The sequence below is a fragment of the Pinus tabuliformis genome, chromosome 2_2, assembly GCF_031772625.1.
Source record: "Pinus tabuliformis cultivar Carrire ecotype Pingquan chromosome 2_2, CPIR1, whole genome shotgun sequence".
In the NCBI taxonomy this organism is placed as follows: domain Eukaryota; kingdom Viridiplantae; phylum Streptophyta; class Pinopsida; order Pinales; family Pinaceae; genus Pinus; species Pinus tabuliformis.
This window is the reverse complement of record NC_142300.1, coordinates 510924013-510946704: the sequence shown is the minus strand read 5'-3', so window position 1 is coordinate 510946704 and position 22692 is coordinate 510924013. Positions and strand designations below refer to the sequence as shown.

The 22692-nt window shown below is 40.8% G+C and overlaps 1 pseudogene; it reads right to left on the bottom strand.

The window, feature by feature from the left end:
- Positions 1-2917: 2917 nt before the first annotated feature.
- Positions 2918-3599, bottom strand: LOC149193599 (pyrophosphate-energized vacuolar membrane proton pump 1 pseudogene; annotated as a pseudogene).
- Positions 3600-22692: the final 19093 nt, after the last annotated feature.

Below are 22692 nucleotides of genomic sequence, written 5' to 3'. Positions count from 1 at the left end.
AATCACTAAATAGCGACAAACTTGTCTTTAGACGAGAACGAGTTTCACTATCGCTAGGCTCGTTAAAACATAGCGATGGGCTTGCCCGAAGGGCAGGTTATAGAACAAGCATATGTTATCCTCCTCAAGCTTGACAAAAATAAAGAGGTACTGGTCAGCAACGACTAGGGAAAAATTGGGAGAAACTAAAGAAAACTTTGATGGTAGCAAGTCGCTCTTGAACATGACACTTTTCCTCCGTACCACAATCGGGTTGGGTTGTTTCATTCACCGGTCACATCACCATGGTCTCGCCATACCATCCATAATTGGGGTAATGCTACCAATCCATCGCATCAGTGTCGCCATATGTTCAAGAGAAGTCGTTCAGAAAGAGTCAACCGGGTCCCATCCACTGCCATACATTATCCTTCATCCATTCATGACCGCCACCCTGAATCATATGTCACAGATCGTTTTCACCTCCATCAAAATCATTAGCTCCGTTCCGTGTCACTGATGTGGGATTCATTAAGGCCCTCCCTTGACGGATCGCTTCTTGTCGACATCAGCTCATTATCCAAGAAGTTGATCTAGGAACAACCCCTTCAGTACTTTGAAGCTTGTGGTGAGCTCCAGTATTGTAGCAATAATGCTACAACTCCTGGGGCTTCCTGTCTCTCATTTTATCAACCCGGTAGTTCGTACAAACTTGGAAGCGACGGTGCTATATGCACAAGTACTAGCTCTTGTTGCAGCTGTCACTTGGTCAGCTGGCACAAGTCCACTAGGGCTCAAGCCAACTTCTATGGGCTCTCAGAAGAAGCTTGCTAATTGATGGACGAAAGCTAATCTCAAAGGAAAGCTACTTTACTTGACAAAAATGAACTGAAAGAAAATCAAAGCATGTAAACCTAGGAAACCCTAATTTAACTAGTCTGACCTCTACAATGCAAGGAATGTAAATGCAACTTCTACCAATGCTGTCACTACCTCTAATAAAGGAAAATGCATGAATCTAAACTACTTGCATCATGAAAGTTATGTTTTTGTATTTTTCCTTTAAGTGTGTGGAATGATGGTGATCTTGTGCTAACTAGGGTTTGGTTGTGTAGATGGGATGGAGAAGGAAGGAAGGCGTGGGATAGGTTGGAGAGGCTAGGAGAGGTCCCTAGGGATCTTTAGCATCCATCCACAGAGGTTCCTCGCATTCATATGCTCAGCAACCGAGAGAGTGGCCTCCTACAGGATGGCTGTGGAGGATCCTACAGGATACTCTGTTTTCTACAGGATGTCTACAAATGGCTACAAGATGACCTACCGTGAGTGTTTGGAGTGATGGAGGAGTAATGGAATGGTAGGGGGAGATGTGTAAGGTAGGAATAAGGCTGGTGATGGCTTTAGAAGTGGAAGATCAGATGAAGGAAGAGTGTATGCAATGGTTTGATGATTGGAAGGATGGGACCAACGAAAGTTGAAGGAGATGGAGCTATGTGGGAAATGAGAGAGTTGGAGGGTAAATGAGTGAGACAGAGGTTAAATAGAACTTGAGGAGGTGATGAAGATGATAGAGATGCCCTGCACAATGCTCATTTAAACGAATCAATGAATTCTTGCAAACAAACCAAGTCCTAGCTAACTTAATCTAATTGTCAATGAAATAAATGAACAGCAACTTTGTTTGGAAAGAGAACCATGTACTTCACGTGAGAAAGAGCATTCCAAAAGATCTAAATGCATAACAAACTCCTACCAATCGATTCTAAGCATAAAAAGCTACGTTACCCATCAAAACCAACTACCATAACAAGGCAAGATCTAAAGAGCAGATTTTTATTATGAGAATGCAGCAAACACATGAAGATAAACAAGGGAGGTACTGGGCGCTTGAGATGGGCCCAACCCCAAGAACTACAGCCTCCCAAGAACGATTTATAGCTGGTGCAAAGCTGGATCCATCTTTATTAATCAAGAAATGAAAAGTACATCAAAACTGTCCATAAGGAGAGCTTGAGAATGAGCTGAAAGCAAAGCTAATCCATGGCCTAAAAATCGAACTACAAGCTAGCTAACTAATGGCTAAAACAAAATGACTAACTAGCTACAAAAATGACTACCAACTAGCTACCAAAAATGAGGCCCCAAGCCTTCTTATTTATACAATTTGAGGACCCAACAGTCCTCCTAAAAGTTAGGGACTTGGCTGCCCAAGACTTGGAGTTAACAGCAGTCCAACTTGACTTGCTCGGCTGTCCTTGTGCTCATTAATTCGGTGGCCCTTGAACTCCGAGCTGATGGTGGAGAATTCGAGGTAAGGGTCCATAAATGAGGGGGACACCTTCCTACAAATCCTCTAGCTTGTTCTCCCACGAATTTGGCTGCCAAGTGCTCATTAAGACCTTCAATTTTGTCTCCAAGTTGACCAACAAGGCTACACAAAGCACCCATTAGACTTGTTGGCATAATGACTAACCAAATTCACTCTATTAACATAAAAATAATCAAAAACATGCAATAAAAAAATGAGAATGGTGGACTAAGCCAGATTAGGAGGTTGAATGAGCCCAAATAATTGTACATTTTTGGGGCTCATCATCACCCCCCTACTGAAAGTGTTGCTCATCCTCTGAGCAACCAAATCTCTCCCCTTGTCTTTGATGGCCCTGGTGACGTCCTTGGCTAGCATCTTGGCCGATTTCTCCTTTGGCTTCCCTCTTTTCACTTTCCTGTAGAAACTGTTCTGTCTTCCTGTAGAAACTGTTCTGTCTTCCTGTAGAAACAGTCTGCTAGCTTCAATGAACTGCCCGAGAATAGATATTGCATGCCGAAGCTGGATGGGAATCACTGTTTTTCCATTGGTTAATCCTTGATTCACGTTTCTGTTCCTGACATGACAATACTTTCCGACTGTGGCAGCTTTCTTTGCTTCATAAAATGCTTACTGCAATAGCAAATATAATAACAGATTTGTATCCCACAGCCAACCCAAATATAACATTAGTTGTTGCTTCCAGTCCAATCGGCCTTGGACAGGGCTGTAAGCATTACTAGTGCAGTATTCAGTGACAAAACCAATAACAAGGCCAGACCACAAACCAATAGCACCACAGAAGAAAAGCGCCCAGTTCTTTACAACCTTCTGGGCACCAAAATTGAAGATAGTGAAGGATGAAGGCAATGCAACTAGGCTTACAACAACAATGCCAATAGTCATCACTACTATGGAGATAATACGTTGCTTTTTCAATGCAGGCTCAATTTCCTTCACAGCCTTGATCTCAAATATGTTAGTTGCAAACAGAGTTGTGATTAAGCAAGCAATGATACCCATTGAACTAATAAGCAAGGGGTAACACATGGCAGTAAGATCATGAGAGTTTTCAAATGATGATATGGATGCAACAACCAGAGCTGCATAGGAAGATTCAGTCATAGGACCCAAATAGATCTGATCCCATACCAGCGATATCTCCAACATTGTCACCAACATTATCAGCAATGACAGCTGGGTTGCGTGGATCGTCTTCAGGAATGTTCCTCTCAACCTTGCCAACAAGATCAGCACCTACATCTGCTGCTTTGGTGCAAATACCACCACCTACGCTACCAAACAGAGCCATGGAAGAACCACCGAGACCATATTTGAAGATGTTGAAATAAGTTTTGCTAACCATTTCATATATTTTTCTCTAAGATGTTCTGCTAATTTTCGTTTATCTCCATCTGAATTTGGATACACTTCGAGTGAATCATGATCATTGCAACAATTTCGGAGAGAAATAAAACAATCATCAAATGAGTTGATGATAGAGAACCAATTAACTGATTGTGCACACTTTAGTTGAGGACGTGGAAAGTGTCGATGAACAACAGTTCATGAGTTTCAGCCAAGCCGTCTTCAATTTCTCCGTGATTTGTGATGAGGTGGAAAAAAAATGTGCACTAGATTTTTCAAACTGCAGTGATACATGTCTTCTTCTCTCCGTTAATTAATTGACATCCTGTTCACTGGAGTTCAACTACCATTAACTGTGTTTTTTTTTTAATTTTCACGTGAATGGCCGATCATGCTGCGTGATTTTTGCCTTGAGCGCTAGAGAAGACAATCGGTCGAGCCTCGCTAATCCGTGGCTTAATTCCACCATCTCATTCATTCATGCAGTTTCCAAATTAATTTTATGCAATAGAAGAATGGGTTTGTCACATACCTCGAAGTTGAATGGCTGTCGTGAGCTGTCGTGGGCTGTCATTGCTGCATGCATTTGATTTTATGGTTGCATGATGGCTGGGCTGCTAATCCATGGCTGGTTTTCTTGTGCAGGTGTCCTCTGGCCAGATGCATGCAACAAGAATTCATTTCCACGTTCAGATCTGCATCCTGAACCTGCTGCCATTGAATTTTCATAGGACCAGAACTTCTTTTTTCCATTTCTCCCAAACGGCAAACCGGATTGAGCTAAAACTTGGTGGGCATGTTCCTACCATCATGATGCATCTCCCATATTAAATTCGTGATCAATGGATGCACGGATTTCGAGAAAATTGGAAAATGGCTGAAGATTTCAGAGCTCGATTTCTCGGAAACCGTGCATCAGAATTGGCTGAAACTGCTTGGGTAGGCTACTATCACCCACGTGCATCTCCCCATGAAACAGGTTTTGAAACGGATGCACGGTCATGGAGAAAATGCAAAAATGGCTGATGGTGATGGAGGCTGATTTCTTGGAAACCGTGCACCGGAATTGCATGAAACTGCTTAGGCATGTTGTCATCGACCTTGTACAATCCCCCATAAAATGGTTTGTCAAATGGATGCATGGTTCTCAAGTTATGGCAAAAACAAATTCTGCTCTATGTGTTTTTGGCTTCAAGGCATTTTGCATGTGTTTGCATGGTATGACAAAATGAATTTTTGTTGTGATGCAGGTATGGAGATGATGGAGGATGAGTTGGAAGACTGTAGGAGGACTCTTGAACCTTTGAGGAAGCTACCATGCTTGCAAAACCACTTTTTGAAATGCATGCCTAGTTTCCCACAATTTCTACAGGAAGATCCTGTAGAAGCACAATGAGAGGCACAAGGAGGTGGAAAAAATGATGGATGAAGGAAAGGGATGGACACACAAGTGCTTGGAGGCCTAATCAATAGATTTCCACCATTAGATTCATTTTTGAGATTGAATTTGGCTCGTCCAAAGGTTCTACAGGATGTTTCCTGTAGAAATATAGAGCATCCTGTAGAAAACACAGTTTTGAGGAAAGAAGCATAATGAGATGAAAAGAATGGTGGAAAAGGGGTGAGGAGTGGAAACATAGATGAGTGTAGGCCTCATGGACATATTCCAAGCCTTCAAGTCCTCTTTGGAGATCAATTTGGCTTTTTTGTAAGCTTCATGTAGAAGATACGAAACTTCCTGTAGAAGGCACAAAAACTCCTTTGTCTTTGATTTGAGTGCTCCTCCTATCATGAAACGTCCTCCTTTAACCTGCAATGTCATTGCTGCAACATGAACTTATTCAATGGAGATTAGCTTTATTTTTCCTTTTTTCTTTTTCTATTTTTTTTTTTTTGAAAAACAACTAGGGCGCCTCATGGAGGTTTTCACCCTAATTGCCTGCCTTGGGCGCCTCCAAGGGAGGTTTTCACCCAAAGATCTTTTTCTCTTTTCTCTTTTTTTTTTCAACCCATTGACCGCCTCATGGAGGTTTTCAATCAATGAGCCAATCTAAGGCGCCTCCGAGGAGGTTTTCACCTTAGATTTCTATTTTCCTTTTTTCATTTTTTTTCTTTTCCTTTTTTCTCTTTTTTTTCTTTTTTTTTCTACCCTACCCTACTTGAAAAACAAAATCATTCTCAAGTATAAGAATACTTCCAATGGAGCCATGTGCACATCGAGATTAGAGAAAAAACGATGTGAAGGCTCGAAATGCATGCTCTGATAGGTATCCAGATCTCAGAGACGAGATGATCTGACTTTGAATGGATCAAACATAGATGAGGAAGAGAGTACTGCTGCAACTTAGTGACTTTTTGGAACCATGTCTCAATATAGCTTTGATATCCTTCCTCTTTTTGCTGATCTTTCTCTTGAGTACATGGAGGATTTGATGGTGACCATGAGGAAGCTTTCTCGATCTTTGATTCTGATCTCTTTTCTTCATCAAGTGCAGCCCATGGTTCTTTGATCTCCTCTTTTGAATCTTCTTTTGCTTTTGGTCCTTCAATGCTTTCAAGATGATCTCTTTTTTGCATTACTTTTCCTGAGCTTTGGTGAACATCATTGAGCTCACGAGGAATCATTTGCACATGCTGTGCCTTAGCTTTGCACGTGTGATGAGCTGCTCCAATGTGTGGGTTTGGAGATGATGGTACAGGTAGTTGAGTGGAGGTGTGAAATTGAGATGGAGATGGATGGCATTGTGGTTGGGTAGGCATTTGGGGTTGCCTTGGTGGAGGAGGAGGCGATGGTTGTGGATGAGCAGGTGGTGGAGGAAAATGAGCGGGATGAGAGTTGTACTGGGGCCTCCACTCCTGATAAGGTGCATTTCACTGAGGTTGTGGCTGAGCATAAGAGTGAAATGAATGAGCAACTGGTTGGGCATAATATGGATCTGTGAAGGAACAAGGAGAATATGACCAAGGAGGAGGTGTAGACCAGGAAGGATGAGCAGGGGGATCCCAAGAAGGCATGAAAGTGGCTTGATAAGGGTCATAATAGGTCTCGGGTATCCCTTGCAGCTCCTGCTGGTAAGATCTAGGTCCACGTGGCCTCCTTTGGTTCATATAATAGAGCGATTCAGTGGCTCCCTTGGCTCTTTGATATGCAGCTTTGATTCTGGGCAAGGAAGGGCACTGATATGTAGGATGGTATTCTTCACATACAAAACATACTTCTAGGGAGTGCATTGGACATTCGTTCCTAGGATGCTTTTTAAGGCACCTAGGACAAAAAATGACCAAAGCCCTCTTGGCTTCCTCTTGCTTCTTTTGGATCCGCAAGGTATCCAGTTGCATGGCAAGAAACTGCCTCATATCACTCTTGAAATCTTTGATCTGATTTTCAAATTCATCTTTGGACAAGATGTTGCTCCCAACATCTCTACTTGTAGCCATTTGCTTCAGAGGAATGTTTTCTTCTTCTTCTCCCCTATAGGTTCTTCAGATATGTCTTGATGTCCACCCAGGGGCTCTTTCATCATAGCCATCGAAGAAGAACGTTGGCTGTGTGAAGCAGTGGGGGTGTTGTGCAATCATTTTTCTAACTTATCTCTACTCCTACAAGGCATGAAATAGATTGAACTGCAACTAACTATCTTGCGAAATTGAAATGAAAGCAGGAAAGGACTAATCTATTTTGCTCAAATGAAATTGCAAGAATGAAATGCTAGGCTACGCTTGCGAAATTGAAACACTAATCTACGCTTGCAGAATTGAAATGCGGAATTGAAAGCTATTCTAGGAAAGCAGGAAATGCTAATCTATGAAAGCGGGAAATACTAATCTAGGAAAGCAAGAAAGGCTAATCTACTTTTGCATAAATGAAATTGCATAATGGAAATGAAATAAACTACTTAGAAGAAGGTTGTAGTAGAAAATAGAAGAATAGCAACAATCACCAATACTCTGCCGCTTCCCCGGCAACGGCGCCAAAAAGATGGTGAGCTCCAGTATTGTAGCAATAATGCTACAACTCCTGGGGCTTCCTGTCTCTCATTTTATCAACCCGGTAGTTCGTACAAACTTGGAAGCGAAGGTGCTATATGCAGAAGTACTAGCTCTTGTTGCAGCTGTCACTTGGTCAGCTGGCACAAGTCCACTAGGGCTCAAGCCAACTTCTATGGGCTCTCAGAAGAAGCTTGCTAATTGATGGACGAAAGCTAATCTCAAAGGAAAGCTACTTTACTTGACAAAAATGAACTGAAAGAAAATCAAAGCATGTAAACCTAGGAAACCCTAATTTAACTAGTCTGACCTCTACAATGCAAGGAATGTAAATGCAACTTCTACCAATGCTGTCACTACCTCTAATAAAGGAAAATGCATGAATCTAAACTACTTGCATCATGAAAGTTATGTTTTTGTATTTTTCCTTTAAGTGTGTGGAATGATGGTGATCTTGTGCTAACTAGGGTTTGGTTGTGCAGATGGGATGGAGAAGGAAGGAAGGCGTGGGATAGGTTGGAGAGGCTAGGAGAGGTCCCTAGGGATCCTTAGCATCCATCCACAGAGGTTCCTCGCATTCAGATGCTCAGCAACCGAGAGAGTGGCCTCCTACAGGATGGCTGTGGAGGATCCTACAGGATACTCTGTTTTCTACAGGATGTCTACAAATGGCTACAAGATGACCTACCGTGAGTGTTTGGAGTGATGGAGGAGTAATGGAATGGTAGGGGAGATGTGTAAGGTAGGAATAAGGCTGGTGATGGCTTTAGAAGTGGAAGATCAGATGAAGGAAGAGTGTATGCAATGGTTTGATGATTGGAAGGATGGGACCAACGAAAGTTGAAGGAGATGGAGCTATGTGGGAAATGAGAGAGTTGGAGGGTAAATGAGTGAGACAGAGGTTAAATAGAACTTGAGGAGGTGATGAAGATGATAGAGATGCCCTACACAATGCTCATTTAAACGAATCAATGAATTCTTGCAAACAAACCAAGTCCTAGATAACTTAATCTAATTGTCAATGAAATAAATGAACAGCAGCTTTGTTTGGAAAGAGAACCATGTACTTCACGTGAGAAAGAGCATTCCAAAAGATCTAAATGCATAACAAACTCCTACCAATCGATTCTAAGCATAAAAAGCTACGTTACCCATCAAAACCAACTACCATAACAAGGCAAGATCTAAAGAGCAGATTTTTATTATGAGAATGCAGCAAACACATGAAGATAAACAAGGGAGGTACTGGGCGCTTGAGATGGGCCCAACCCCAAGAACTACAGCCTCCCAAGAACGATTTATAGCTGGTGCAAAGCTGGATCCATCTTTATTAATCAAGAAATGAAAAGTACATCAAAACTGTCCATAAGGAGAGCTTGAGAATGAGCTGAAAGCAAAGCTAATCCATGGCCTAAAAATCGAACTACAAGCTAGCTAACTAATGGCTAAAACAAAATGACTAACTAGCTACAAAAATGACTACCAACTAGCTACCAAAAATGAGGCCCCAAGCCTTCTTATTTATACAATTTGGGGACCCAACAGTCCTCCTAAAAGTTAGGGACTTGGCTGCCCAAGACTTGGAGTTAACAGCAGTCCAACTTGACTTGCTTGGCTGTCCTTGTGCTCATTAATTCGGTGGCCCTTGAACTCCGAGCTGATGGTGGAGAATTCGAGGTAAGGGTCCATAAATGAGGGGGACACCTTCCTACAAATCCTCTAGCTTGTTCTCCCACGAATTTGGCTGCCAAGTGCTCATTAAGACCTTCAATTTTGTCTCCAAGTTGACCAACAAGGCTACACAAAGCACCCATTAGACTTGTTGGCATAATGACTAACCAAATTCACTCTATTAACATAAAAATAATCAAAAACATGCAATAAACAAATGAGAATGGTGGACTAAGCCAAATTAGGAGGTTGAATGAGCCCAAATAATTGTACATTTTTGGGGCTCATCAGCTTTCATGCCTCAATGGCAAGTTTCTCACTTCCGGTGACAGGTATACATCAATGACCTTCGACCAGAAGATTTTGCGTGGTGTTCGACGCCAAGTCCTTTATTCACACCACGTGAATTGTACTGCAGTACCTTGAGGGTCATTATCATTATCGGTGATTCCTCTCGCGCTTGTTAACGGTTTACATCATTGACTGGTAATTAAGCGATGTCTTTCCATGTTCGACTTCAGCGCAATTCTCACATGGATCGACTTGTACTTAGAGTGAAGATCGAACGAGCTTGAAGACCCCGGATCTAGTTTCATCCATCCGGGCTGCGATATATATTCAGGAAATATAAAGACATTTGACATGTACATCATTGCAGCAGACGATCATCGTACTCAAAGGATGGTAATTTCATCAAAATTATCAGTCTACCATCAGACGATTGTCTGTTCTATGTACAGAAAATGAATTTATAAAGCTGAGCATGGGAATGCCCGCCTCAGCTAGATCATGAAAGCAGTATGAAAAATAATGTATTGTATTGTATCTTATTACAGGTCTCCTCCCAGCGATTGGATGAACTTCGGACCCTCCTGGATAAAGCATTTCACCCGATAAATGGCCTCATACTTTAGGGGGCAACTGTTATAGACATTTTTGTGCCTTACAGCATTGAGCATGAAATGTCCATAATCTAAGGGATCCAAAGTCCCTAAACATGTTGTTCCTACCCCTAGAGGAACAAGGCTAACTAACCACAGCAATTCACAGAAGTTCTCCACCTGAAACTACTCAAAAACAAGTCAATTCAGGATCATGTCAACTGCTCCACTGACCATCTGCACTGAATGTCAGTGGCTCCACAGTCTACCTGCGTTGAATGTCAACTCCAACACTGGCTACCTGCGCTGAGCGAGTTTGGACATGTGGCAGACTCATTCCTCAAGGTGTCAGAGCCCAGGAAGCTTCCAAAATGACACTTGCCTCAGGGAATTCGACTGGTGATGAGTAAGAGGTTCCAAATCTCCAAGTGGAAGCAAGAACCTCCAAGTGGACTCAAGAACTAATAGAGGGAGAGGACACTAGTCAAATCTCAAGCTGACTCATCCTCTCTCCAAACATCTATATATGGATCTCTCCTCCATGAGATCCGGAGGCTGGAATTTTGTTATTGCAAAAAATTGTTGTTGGTTTGAGACTGGAATCATTGGGTGCTTAATGCTTTGAAGGGAGGTGAAGATAGGAATTCCATTCTGCTGGGAAGGAGATGCTGGATTGGAGCCCTCTGGGTTGTATCTCTTCCTGAAACTTGCTATTTATCAATAAAGCTATCTTGGTTTTCTCCTATATACTGATGTATCTTTGATGTATGATTGCATTAGTGTATTTGATTTATTTCTAATCCTGAATCATTTATGAATATGAATATCTGCCTTTGTGTTGTGTTCTTCTCTTGTCTCAAGTAGTTGTTCTCTTGTCGCAAGCAGCTGTTCTCTTGTGATCTTGCAGGTAGGCAAGTAGCTGTTCTCTTGTGGTTTTGCGAGGAGGCAAGTAGCTGTGAACACCCAAAGAGAAGAGGATCTAGATCGAGGGACAAACGGAAGACACCGGTAAGTCCATTGATCTCTCTTCTTTCCCATTTCATAAAGGAAGAAACCAGAATAGCTGTCTCTGTTTGTTGCTAAGGCACTGTCACACCTTAGGTGGATAGGATCATCCTGCATAGGCATTTTTCCCCACAACACTCAACCTCATCTACAAATGCTGACCCAAAAGAAAACTTGAGTTTGCACTGTCTAGTCACTTGTAGTTGTGATTTATCATTCAACCATCCCAATGGGTATGGCTTCTTATGAGGTTTAGTTTCTAATCCCAATTTCTTTACAATTGCTTCAGAAATCAGATTTACTTGTGAGCCACTATCAAACAAAGTATCAATCTTTTGATTTTTGGAAACAACTCAAATATGGAAAAGCTCATGTCTTTTTCTCTCATGTTCTTCATCAATAACAGATTGAACAGAATTACTAGTAGATGCTTCAGAATTCTTACCTTTTATACCTGTGGCTGCAATGATTGTTTCATCTCCCGAGTATGACCCCAAATCTTTCTGAATAGTTGCAGCAGTCTTCTTCTTCTTGCCCTCGGACTTCTTAGGTCTCAGCTCTGGATGCAGAATCCAACAATGCTCATCATCATGCCCCTCCTTTTTATAGTGAGTGCATGAAGCTTTGCCTTTTTCTGCAGTGTTGACCTTCCTTGCTTTCCACTTCTGCTTTCTTTTCTCCTTGCTCTTGCTTACAGTGGGTTGGGATGGTCCCCCAACTTTTAGATTTCCATTCTTTCCTCTAGCTTCTAGATGAGTAGCTTGTACAAATACCTCATCTATATTAGTGGGATTAAACATGAGGATGGTATGCCTCATGTAGGTGTGTAGACCACCAACTTCAAAAGTGTCTATGGTGAGTCTAATGAGATACCTAACATCAATGCTCTCTTTCTAAACTCTTGAGTATACCCTTGTACACTTTGCCCTTTCAAATGCCGAAGAGTTTGGCAACTCATCATGGCTTGTTGCATGTAGGCCAATGGATAGAACTGCCTTTTGATTGCAGAAACAAATTCATTCCAGACAAAGATGGTCTTACCATGCTTCTTCATATCAGCTTGGGTTTTTCCTTCCCACCAAACTAAGGCAGTGCCTCCTAGGCATAGGCTTTCCAGCTGAATCTTACTCTTGTCTGAGTCTATATTTTGTACTCTACAATACACATCAATTTGTCTAATCCAATTTTCCAACGTTTCAGCATTTAGCTCTCCATCATATATAGGCAAATAAAATTTAACATCTAACTTAATCAAGGATGCTTTCTTATTATGCATAGGGCTATTAGGAGGTGTAGGGAAGCCTTCTTCTTTTCCCTTTCCTTTTGAGTGGTCGTGGGAATGAGATTCATTTTCTTCTTTATCTTGCTTAGAACCTGATGAATCTTCATCCTTATGCTTTCTAAAGTCCCTATACATTTCTTCTACCATAGACTTTATAGCTAGGAAACTTTCTATGAATTGAGGGTCTGGACCTATAGAACCTTCCTTTGACATTGTCTTCCGAGAATAGACTCTCCCAATTTCAGGATTAGTTTCCATCAACTCTCCTTCTCCCAATTTGAGTTTTGATCTAGTGAGAATTCACAGCTAAACCAACACAAGCTTGTCTAACCTTACAGCCTAGAGCTTTGATACCACTTGATCTGATAATCACCCTATGAGTGACCTCAGTTGAACATTTATTAAGCAAAAAGGTATTATAGACCCATGTGCTAGTGTGTGTTCTGTGTTATTGAAACAATAGATCGATTAGATTGCCAATACACAGAAAATAGGTGGAAAGACAACAGAGAAATATAGTAAGCAACACAAAGACACAAACAATTTTTAATAAGGAGTTCATCCTATTCTCCAGGGCTACGTCTCCGATCCAGCTTCTGTGGTGGCCTTGTTTTATCGTGTCTTACAGCAGAGAAATTACAATACAAGGACTCAATATGAGTTCTCCCAAAGTATATTTTGCTTGGCAGGGTGGTTCTTGGATTCCCCAAGCCACTTAGAGTTCACAGACTCTTTTTCTTCCTACTAGCTCTATGACCCTTGGTCTAGAGTGGAAAGAGCCAAATGTGATGCTTAGTCCAGACAGATTCCTTTATGGGAATGCTTGAGTCTTCCAGCTCTCTAGTGCTCGATGTTGCCTGTGGTCAGCTCGGCCCTCTGTCTCCTCTGCTTGGCTTTACTGCTCTCTGTGTTCACTGTCTCTCTTAGTTGCTTGGACTCCTCTCAATTCAAGTTTCCAATTAACTGTTCTCCCTTTCTTCCTTCTTGTGCTTGACTATCTCTATTCATGGCTTTGGTCATTTGATCCCTATGCCTGTTCGGTTCCTCTCCCGCCTATGTTGATTCACCTTCTGCAGCTGCGCTTGGAATTACTTGTTTGGTGTTAGCACGAATGCTCAGGAAGTGGCCACGTGTCTCCATCTAACTGGTGCCAGCATGCTTCGTCGGTTCGTTTCATTCGTTACATGGTGTATGTGTTCTTTCTCCACCGTAGCGGTCAAGCAAACTCCAAATCTCTTTAGAACTCAGCTTAATCCCCTGTCAATTCCGCTTCCTCCATCGGGCGCAATCTCAGCCGTCCGATCTGGGCTCCTCCAGATCCAACATCATACGCACGTCGAGCGCGACTGACTTGCTCGACCGATAGCGCGCAATCAACAGCGGTTTTTCTCTCACCTCCGCTGCCACGCGTCGATCGTTGAGTGGGATCACTGCACTCTCCTCCAAAACCTCTTACCGTTCAAGGGCACCCCGATCAATACCGTCGGTTTTCTAGAGTGCAGGTCCCGCCTTTATCATTTAGTGCTTTTTGTTTCTCCGCCCGCGGTTCTCCAGCTCCCAACGTGACCAAGTGCTTAAGGCTCTTCCATTTTGGCCCTATTTGCCTAGCGAGTGCATCAAAAGCACCTCCTTTTCCCAATCTGGGGCTCCCAGGGGCTGCTTTGACCTCCTGCGCAGTCTCCATGGGCCTCGGTCAGCGCGCTTTGACTGAGGTCCTCGTCGTTATACGTTGGTGGCCATTGCCACTGGTTCAAGGAGTTTTTTATTGTTGTTTTGGAATTTTCAAGGATTTGTTCAACTCGATACAGTCAAGGTTCTTGACAGTCTTTTGTGGATCCAATTTGGATCAGATGATATTGGTCTTCCCTTACCCTTAGGCACTATTTCTAATGACATAGCCATTGATACCCTTGGGAAGGATAATCTTCATTTGCCTTTGCATAAAGTGGGGCAATTGGAAGTGATCAATTTTCATTTTAGGAGAGACCCAACCTTTGATACTAAGGAAATTGATAAGGCTCCCACTTCTCCTGAGTATGATTTTGTGTTCAAATCAGTTGAGCCTTTAGGTTATGATTTTGGGAAAGAAAAACCCGTTGAATACAATACTTCTTTCTCCCTTTTTCCTATTGGTGATCATCTTAGGTACTCATCAAGTGATTCCCTCACCCCTGATCATATGAGATCAAGTAAGTGTGAGCCCTTTCCCCCTCCTGACTATAGTGTAAAGGAAAATCCCATTGTTGATTATACTTTTCCTCCTTGGATGGACACTCATGGTTTTGACCACTCCATAGTCTCCCCTCTCCACTGTAATCATCATGTTCAACATAATTGTGTTTCTCCATCTTTCTAACCTTCCTTTCCTTCTAATGATAACCTGATGAAGGCCATAAGAAATGACGCAAATAACAAGGAGAATGGTGGAAGTGGTATGCCTAAGGTAGCCTTCCATCAACACTTAATGAGCTTGGTTATTGACAGCGCTATATTTTGGCTACAAGAGAAGATCTCATGGACTATATTAAATCATTTTCTTACCTCTTCTCACATAACCACCCATATGTGGGAATCATATTTTCCCACCTACCACCCATAGAATCCTCCATGTGTTTGGGTTTGCATTCTCTTTGGGACTTTCTGCACGAGTAATGATATAAGCAGGCATATTTATATTGACTTCATGATACGTTGGTTGCAATGGCTTTATGATTACACTTAATAATAACTTCATCATGTGCATGTTAGGGTAGCATGCATTGCATGCTCATTTCTACGTTAGAATTAATGTCATATGATATTTATCATGATATATAGATGCATATTTGCATATTTTGATTTTATGGCCTAACATATAGCATGTGCGATAATGAGACGTCGTGAAAGCATGATTCCCCTTGTTTTTCATCTATCATATGTGTAGGTGATAGGTCTATGGTAACCAAGAGATTGTAGGAGTTCTTGTGACATCTAGTTTGAGTAGCTTCACCCACTTCTCTGAGAGATCATGTCCCAGTTGGAGCCAAATGTTACCCATCATTTTGTGGGTTTTATCCCTAGGAGAATTTTTTTTCTCCAAGATGGTCATCATATAGTAGGCAATAGCCCCTTACAGACACTGTCTAGTTCATTGTTCCATTTGTCCACCACCTGAGCCAGCCATGTGGTCACTCACCCATCTACCATGATTGTATGTTTGAAGGTGGGCCTCCCAAACCTGAAGGTATACCTTGTCATTTGGTAATTGAGTATTATAGGTTTCTCATCATGAACACTTCTAAGCATGGATTAATGAGGGGATTCAGTGAAAATAATGGGCTACATCTGTGCTCCTATCCCCTAAAACCCTTTTGGATATTAACCTTGGATTCTAGTCCTATGAGATCTCTTTTACTGACCATTTGTCTTTAGGGATGGTATTTCAAAGGAAAACCCAATTTTGGTTGTGTGTTCTAGCTCCCTTATTCACTTATATTACACCATTTTCACTCATTATTACCATATTCATCATTTCTCCTTCATGGTTCCACATTCCACCACTAGGTCCACTTAGGGTTAGCTTGACCCTTCCCCTTTCCCTCGTCTTGGGTTTAGCCAAGTTGGGTCACCTAGGGCATCATTTTCCTGATGAGCTATCCCTACAAAAAGTTTTATATCCAGCCCATACTATGTTGTTGTTTCTTCAAGACCTCCTTCAAATTTGAGGCCATTATGATGGTGGAGTGGCGATAAACACCAAGCCCTAGCTCCCAGATCAAAATTTGCCCTAACATCCCCAAAGCCTAGTAACTTATTCGATCAATTCAATACCTTTAAGTGAACATTATTTATTTGATGCTTTCCCCTACCTTGTCTAGGGTAAGGACACTATTGGTTTCTAAAATCCTTCCTCCCAACCTAGAATGGATCCACTTGGTCCTGTGTAGTCCCTTTCCTTTGAAAGACAATTCTTCAAGAACCATCTGGGATACTAATTTCAACAAGGATTTTAGGGATTGGGAAAGTCCTTGAAAATTCATATCCCATAAACCTAAACCTAACCCTAAGACATTGTACCTTGGTTAGAATGGAAGCAAGCTCTATCTTTATAGCTCTTCTAGGAAGGGGATTATTCGGCTCACTCCACATCCATTCATTGATTTATCCTTCATCAATGACTCCACAATATATTGGGTTTCCTCCCATCCGTGAAAATTTGTAAATAGAAGGGAGCCTTAGTTGAGGTGATAGTGGGCTAAGTCTCCATCTATTGCCCTTGGTCTAGGATTTTCCCTTTAGGGAACCCCATTAGGTCCCCTGCTAGTTTGAGCGGTAATAGTTCACTTAAAGCCAAGGGTTTCCACTATGATAACCATATTTTTTTGAAATTTTTCTTGAAGTGATAATGACAGTGTTATAGGGTAGTCCTTTGATCCTCTCCGTTGACATCAACCTCTCACTGAGACATATCCTTCTTGGCGAGTGGAGAAAGGGGATATCTAGAGGGATACCACCTTCACATCAACTCCCCTTCCTTTTAACATATCTAGAAATTAGGATGGTATATAGGTAAATATTTCTCACAATGGTGTATAAACTCCTTTGCCCCTCCCCAAATAACAAATATATAGTGTTAAGGTAACAATTATAGGTTCAAATCTTTTATACTTTATTACAAGACCTTTGACACATTCCATACTTCTAGTCTCTACATGAAGTTTAGGGAAACTATTGATCACTACCTGAAATAATTAAAATTATGATAATCAAGTTGTAAATTATTCAGTTTTTCGTCCAAATACATGATAGCATTTCTAGTAATATATTCCATTTATCTTGTATGAGACATTGGACATAATGAGATAAAATTATGGAACACGTTAGTACACCATCCCAAATAATTTACACAAATATCAACAATAATGTATTAACACCTACTTATAAAACACATGCATCAAGAGTTCCATATACAAATATGTTATCCACAATCTTATTATTTATTCAAGAAAGTTGTTACTGTAAAATTTCATTTTCAAAATCTATCCCAAAAGAAAGTTATGATCCAAAAGTTAGATTCAACGAAGTTTGTTGTTCAAAAGTTACATATGAGGTATGTGAGTGAGAAAGTGACATTTTGGCCAAGTTTATTTGTAGATTTTGTCCGAAACAGTTACATAAAACAGTCACATTGTTTCAATTCTGCAATTGATGGAAAATATATAACAGTTTTTCAACCAAAAATAGTATTTTTTTGGCCAAAAATGTTTTCTCGTTAAATTTAACTCCCATTCGAGGAAAAAAGTTTTCAGCCAATTTTTTATTTTTTTATTTATTTTTTTAATCGGCCAAAAACATGCAACTTTGCAACAACTCATATCTTTTCACCCTTCTCAAATTTTAGAATGGTTAAACTCCAACAAATATAGTGAATTTACATTCAGAACCAACCAACATTTGCAGAATTGAATCTACTTTCACTAGATATAAATTTTATGGAATATCATAGATATTTGCTAATTTTAACTAATTTTCTAGTAAAATGTGTGAATGTTTTTTTCTTCTAAAGGTCATTATGATTCAGTGATATAAAAATTATGTATCTTCCAAAATACAATGTGAAAAAATATGGAACTTTTATGGTGCATTACGTTGGTCCGTCCTCTTTAATTGATACATTTTATATTTTTAATTTTTAACTAATATGGTGATAAACATGGTGATTTGTTAAACATCTTCAAACTATACAGTGTTTCATATTGGTTCAATTAAAAAAATTCTAGTAATTATGATATATATCTATTGGTTTCGTAAATATAGCCATACCGAAATAGAGTTTGTTTATATTGTTGCAGCACATTTTTTTTCAAAAATGTAAGGTTAATGAAGAATACATTGGGGCAAAAAAGCATGGATTTTTATGAATCCCTTGATTTTTAAAGAATGAATTATTGGCTTAGGGGGTCCTGACCCAAGTTCAGAGTTAGTTGTGCCAACAAACAAAACCCTACACTACTGGCCCTTTCGGAAACAACCCGTGTAGTGCAGGTTGCAGGCTCACCTGAAGCAGTATTAGGGGATGCAAGAATTAATTTTTTGCATCCAGAGACTAGTGTGATGCCTTTCAACGCCTTAGGTTTGATTTCACGTAGATCGATAGACTCCTAGGGCTCATTAATGTAACTAAGTTAAAGCTTCTTTGAGACCTTAGCGAAGGCCCTCGATCAGTCTTTGCGGACCTTAAACAATTGATTTACCCACTTTCGCGCACCAACAAGCAACCCTAGATCAGAGTTCACATAGATATAATTAATTCGTCAGAAAACATAAGAGAGATAGATTTTAACTTCGTGGAAGGGGATAACCATTCATTTCATACATTATTAAGATAGATTCAATGAATTCGTGTAGTATTCATTCAACATTTTAGAAAACATATCATTAATCGACAACATATAACACAAACAAATTCAATAGAAAATACTCAATAATTCTTCAAAAATATATCTTTATTGATCTTCAGTTCACTGATTTCAGACTCTTCTACCCTGCGCACACCGCTGCAGGGGTTTGCACACTCAACTGCGGACTCTACCCAGGTTGCCTACACACTCAGCTGCAAGAGCCTCCCCTTATTTACTTAAGCATAGGAAGGAGAGCCTTCCTACCTTAGCACTTACCCAAGACAACAAAAAATCTTCAATGTACCTAATTATCTATCAAAATGTTATTCCTAAGACTCACTATGATTGAACTATTTATAGCTTTTCTAATACAATACCATGGCCCCCGGCTCATGGGTGAGTCTTCAAAACTGACCAAAACAAGGGGCTAAGACCCTTTGACTCCAATCTATTTGCACGCTACATATCCACATTTCGCAGAGACTTTACACATTTTTCAAAAAAATGACTAAGTTAATTCAATTTTACGCCCAGGGACCCCATCCCAATAGGCCCTTAACACAATATCGTGACTGACCCTCAAGTCACTCCGCTGGTTTTTCCACTTTCCGACAGAGTTTTTTGAATGCCTTGGTTAATGCCTGAAGCTCCGCGGTACTCCGTTATGCTGCTTGTTGTACCTCCTGTACTAGTTTCTCTGTGGTTCACCCCTCCAGTGCAAGTTGTGTAGTCCTCTAGGTCTACTGCATTGCCTTTAGCTTCTCATGAATGTTCTGTGAAAGTTGGCTGGCTTCCTCCATCTAAGGCTGAATCCGGTCTCTTAGCAAGGACCTCTTTTTCTGCAATTGCTGGATTTGTATCAAAATCACCTTGCCTTCTTGCAAGCACGTGAAGTGTTGGACTGGAACCAACATCCATGCCATTGTACTGATCTCATCATATTGTTGTCGTGCTACTCTGATCTCTGTGTTCAACAATTGTAGCGTAGGGTCCTCCTTCAGTGTATCCCATAGACCCATTGCCTCATTGAATAGCCAGTTGCAACCCTGAACTACAACATCTAGTTGACCCATGGACTCTTTTATAGTTGCACCTCTTTGTTCCCAAACTTCTGGCGATGTGGTTGGTTGAATCTTGAGCTTGTGTTCAGAGATATACATCTAGAATTCAAAATTAATGCCCCCAACCTCATCTTTGACATCATGCACTATAGTATTTAGCTTCCTGACTTTTTTCTCGGCCTGTGCATCGTATGGGATTGTCACATGGAATAAGTTGATCTTATGAACAAGATAGACCTTCCTAGAATCTAAAGAAGACCTAATGACAAGCAAACCAACCAGACACTATCTTTCTCTAAATATGCTTTGATTAACAATAGCAAACAAGTGTTTTTAGGGCCTACCTTAGGTCCAACGCAAGCTTTTGGATGCCCTCACTCCTTTGATCCAAATGAGCTCCATTTCGCGAATCTGCAAACACAAACAAGGCAAACAAATTAAATAGCACCTGAAAAGCCAATTGCATAAAACATATTTAACATGAAAGTCAAGGAGTCCATGAAACAAATAACATAAGATACTTGTTGAGAAAAATGAGTTTGATTGTATTAATTCAAAAGAAGAAGAACTTTACAACCTTTGCCTTGACACTGTACAAGCACCTCCCAGGGTCTAGCAAGAATTCTCCTCTACTTTGACAAGTTTCACTCACTCCCCAATGAAACCAAAAAGGTATGTGATCTCTCCTCTTAGGCTTAACTAGGAAGTCTTGATTTCACCAGCATTTACCCTAAAAAATGTTCAGCTTCTAACCTCTCTAGCAACCAGCCCAATGCCTGTATTTATAGTGCAATGGAGGGAGGTTACTAGGTCCTCCTTCAAAGGGATAAAGCCCTCCTTCAAAGGGATAGCTCCTCTCATCAAGGGATTAGCTCCTTCTCTTTTGGGATGCATGAACCACCTCAGAGCGAACAATCCACGTCAAAATTCCTTCTAGAAACCTCTAGAATTAACCCAAAGTGAGTTTTTTAAGATAAAACTTGCGCATTTTGACTTTCACAGGGGTCTGCACCTACACCGTTAGGGACAGAGCGGGCAAGTCCGAAGTTTTTGTACACAGAAGGTGCAGGACCGCAGGTGACCATGAGAGAAAGTGCGGAACCAGAGTTACATTGATTTTTAATGTCTTTCTCTCATTTCCAAAGCTTGATTTGAAGAGCTGATGTCTGAGACTTGCTTAGGAGGACAGTACAAGTGATGATAGACCCATACTGACTGCAAATAATCATGGTGACGATATTTTTGTGTAACAGATTGCCCCCTAAAGTGCGAAGTCTGTAGTAGATGAGGATTTCTTATCATTTAGGAAGAGTGAAGTACTTTATCATTTCGAGGATCATCTTGTGGAAAGCCCAGTTGGAACCTGTAAAAACATTCAATGCAAGATATATATATGAGATCATATCATCGCTAAGGTAGGCATTCCCATACTCAGATTAAAACTGACTAGAAAACTAACTACTGCTCTGATACAGGAATGATCTTGTAAAACATCACAAGTATAGACTCATGTGGACACGGTATGGACGCAGCCATCTGTTTATGAATAGTCCATTATATAATGAATACAAAATTCCTTGCAGCCTGGATTGTGGAATCTAGATCCAGGGTCTTCATTTCTATTTCCCGAAACAGTACGATTCTATCCATGCGAATGAATGTGTTGATGTCGAACATGGTAGAAACCACTTGATTACCAGTCAATGATGTAAATTGTTAACAAGTGTGAGAGAAACCACCAGTGATGTTAATGGCTCTCAAAGTACCTAGTACAATCCATGAGATGCGAATAAATGTGTTGACGCCGAACATGTCACGGAATCCTTTGATCGAAAGTCAACGATGTAAACTGTCGTCAAAGGCGAGAAACCTGCCATTGAGGCATGCAGATCTCAAGGTACTGACGATTCCTAGATCATCTTTCTAGATAATGAGCTGATGTCAATAGAAAGCGATCCGTCGTAGGCAAGCCCACAACACGAAATCATAGATCAAGTTGAAGAAATTTAGTTGCAAGGACTGACTCAGGGATGGTCAAGATGGATGACAGATATTTTGCAAATGAATGGCTTATTGGCAGTGACCTCTTGAACACATAACGACATGATAGATGGCTTGGTGACAATTGACCCAAAGTTAATACCCAGAAACCGGCTGAAGACTTTCAATGTGGTTTGATCAACTGTTAGGCAAAGGATTTCCCAACCCAGGTGAATGAAAGTGTCGTGTTCAAGAGTGGTTACAAAGTATGACAAGCAGGCTCATTTTTCTCTCTTTTCCCCCACCATTTCTGGCAAGTACCTCTTTATTTTTGACAAGCTTGAGGAGGATAACATTTGCTTGATTATAAGCTCATCCTTCGGATGAGTCCAACTTATTTTAAATTCGAACCCTAAGAAGGAGTGGTTCGTTCCCGTTTGTAATTGAACAGGTCCTTTACTGTGAAATTTTAACGAGTCCAGTATAGGAGAAACTCGACGTTTTTCAATTTTAGAGAGTCTGAAAAAACTTAAGAAGACTCCAGGGTTGACCTTTTTTGTAAATTTGTGTCTCCCAAGCCTGAAAAAGTATTAAATAATACTTGAGAGAACCGCTTGATCTTTTACGACCAAGGAGTACTTTTCGTCATTAGTGCCTTTGACCCGAAAAAGTAAAAAAGTGATCAACGACATGTCGTTTTATGACCGATATCGAATTTGAAATGACAAAAATCCGGCAATCTTTTCATGTTTTTACGGTCAGAAAAAGCTGTAAGTGGACCATCTTTTAA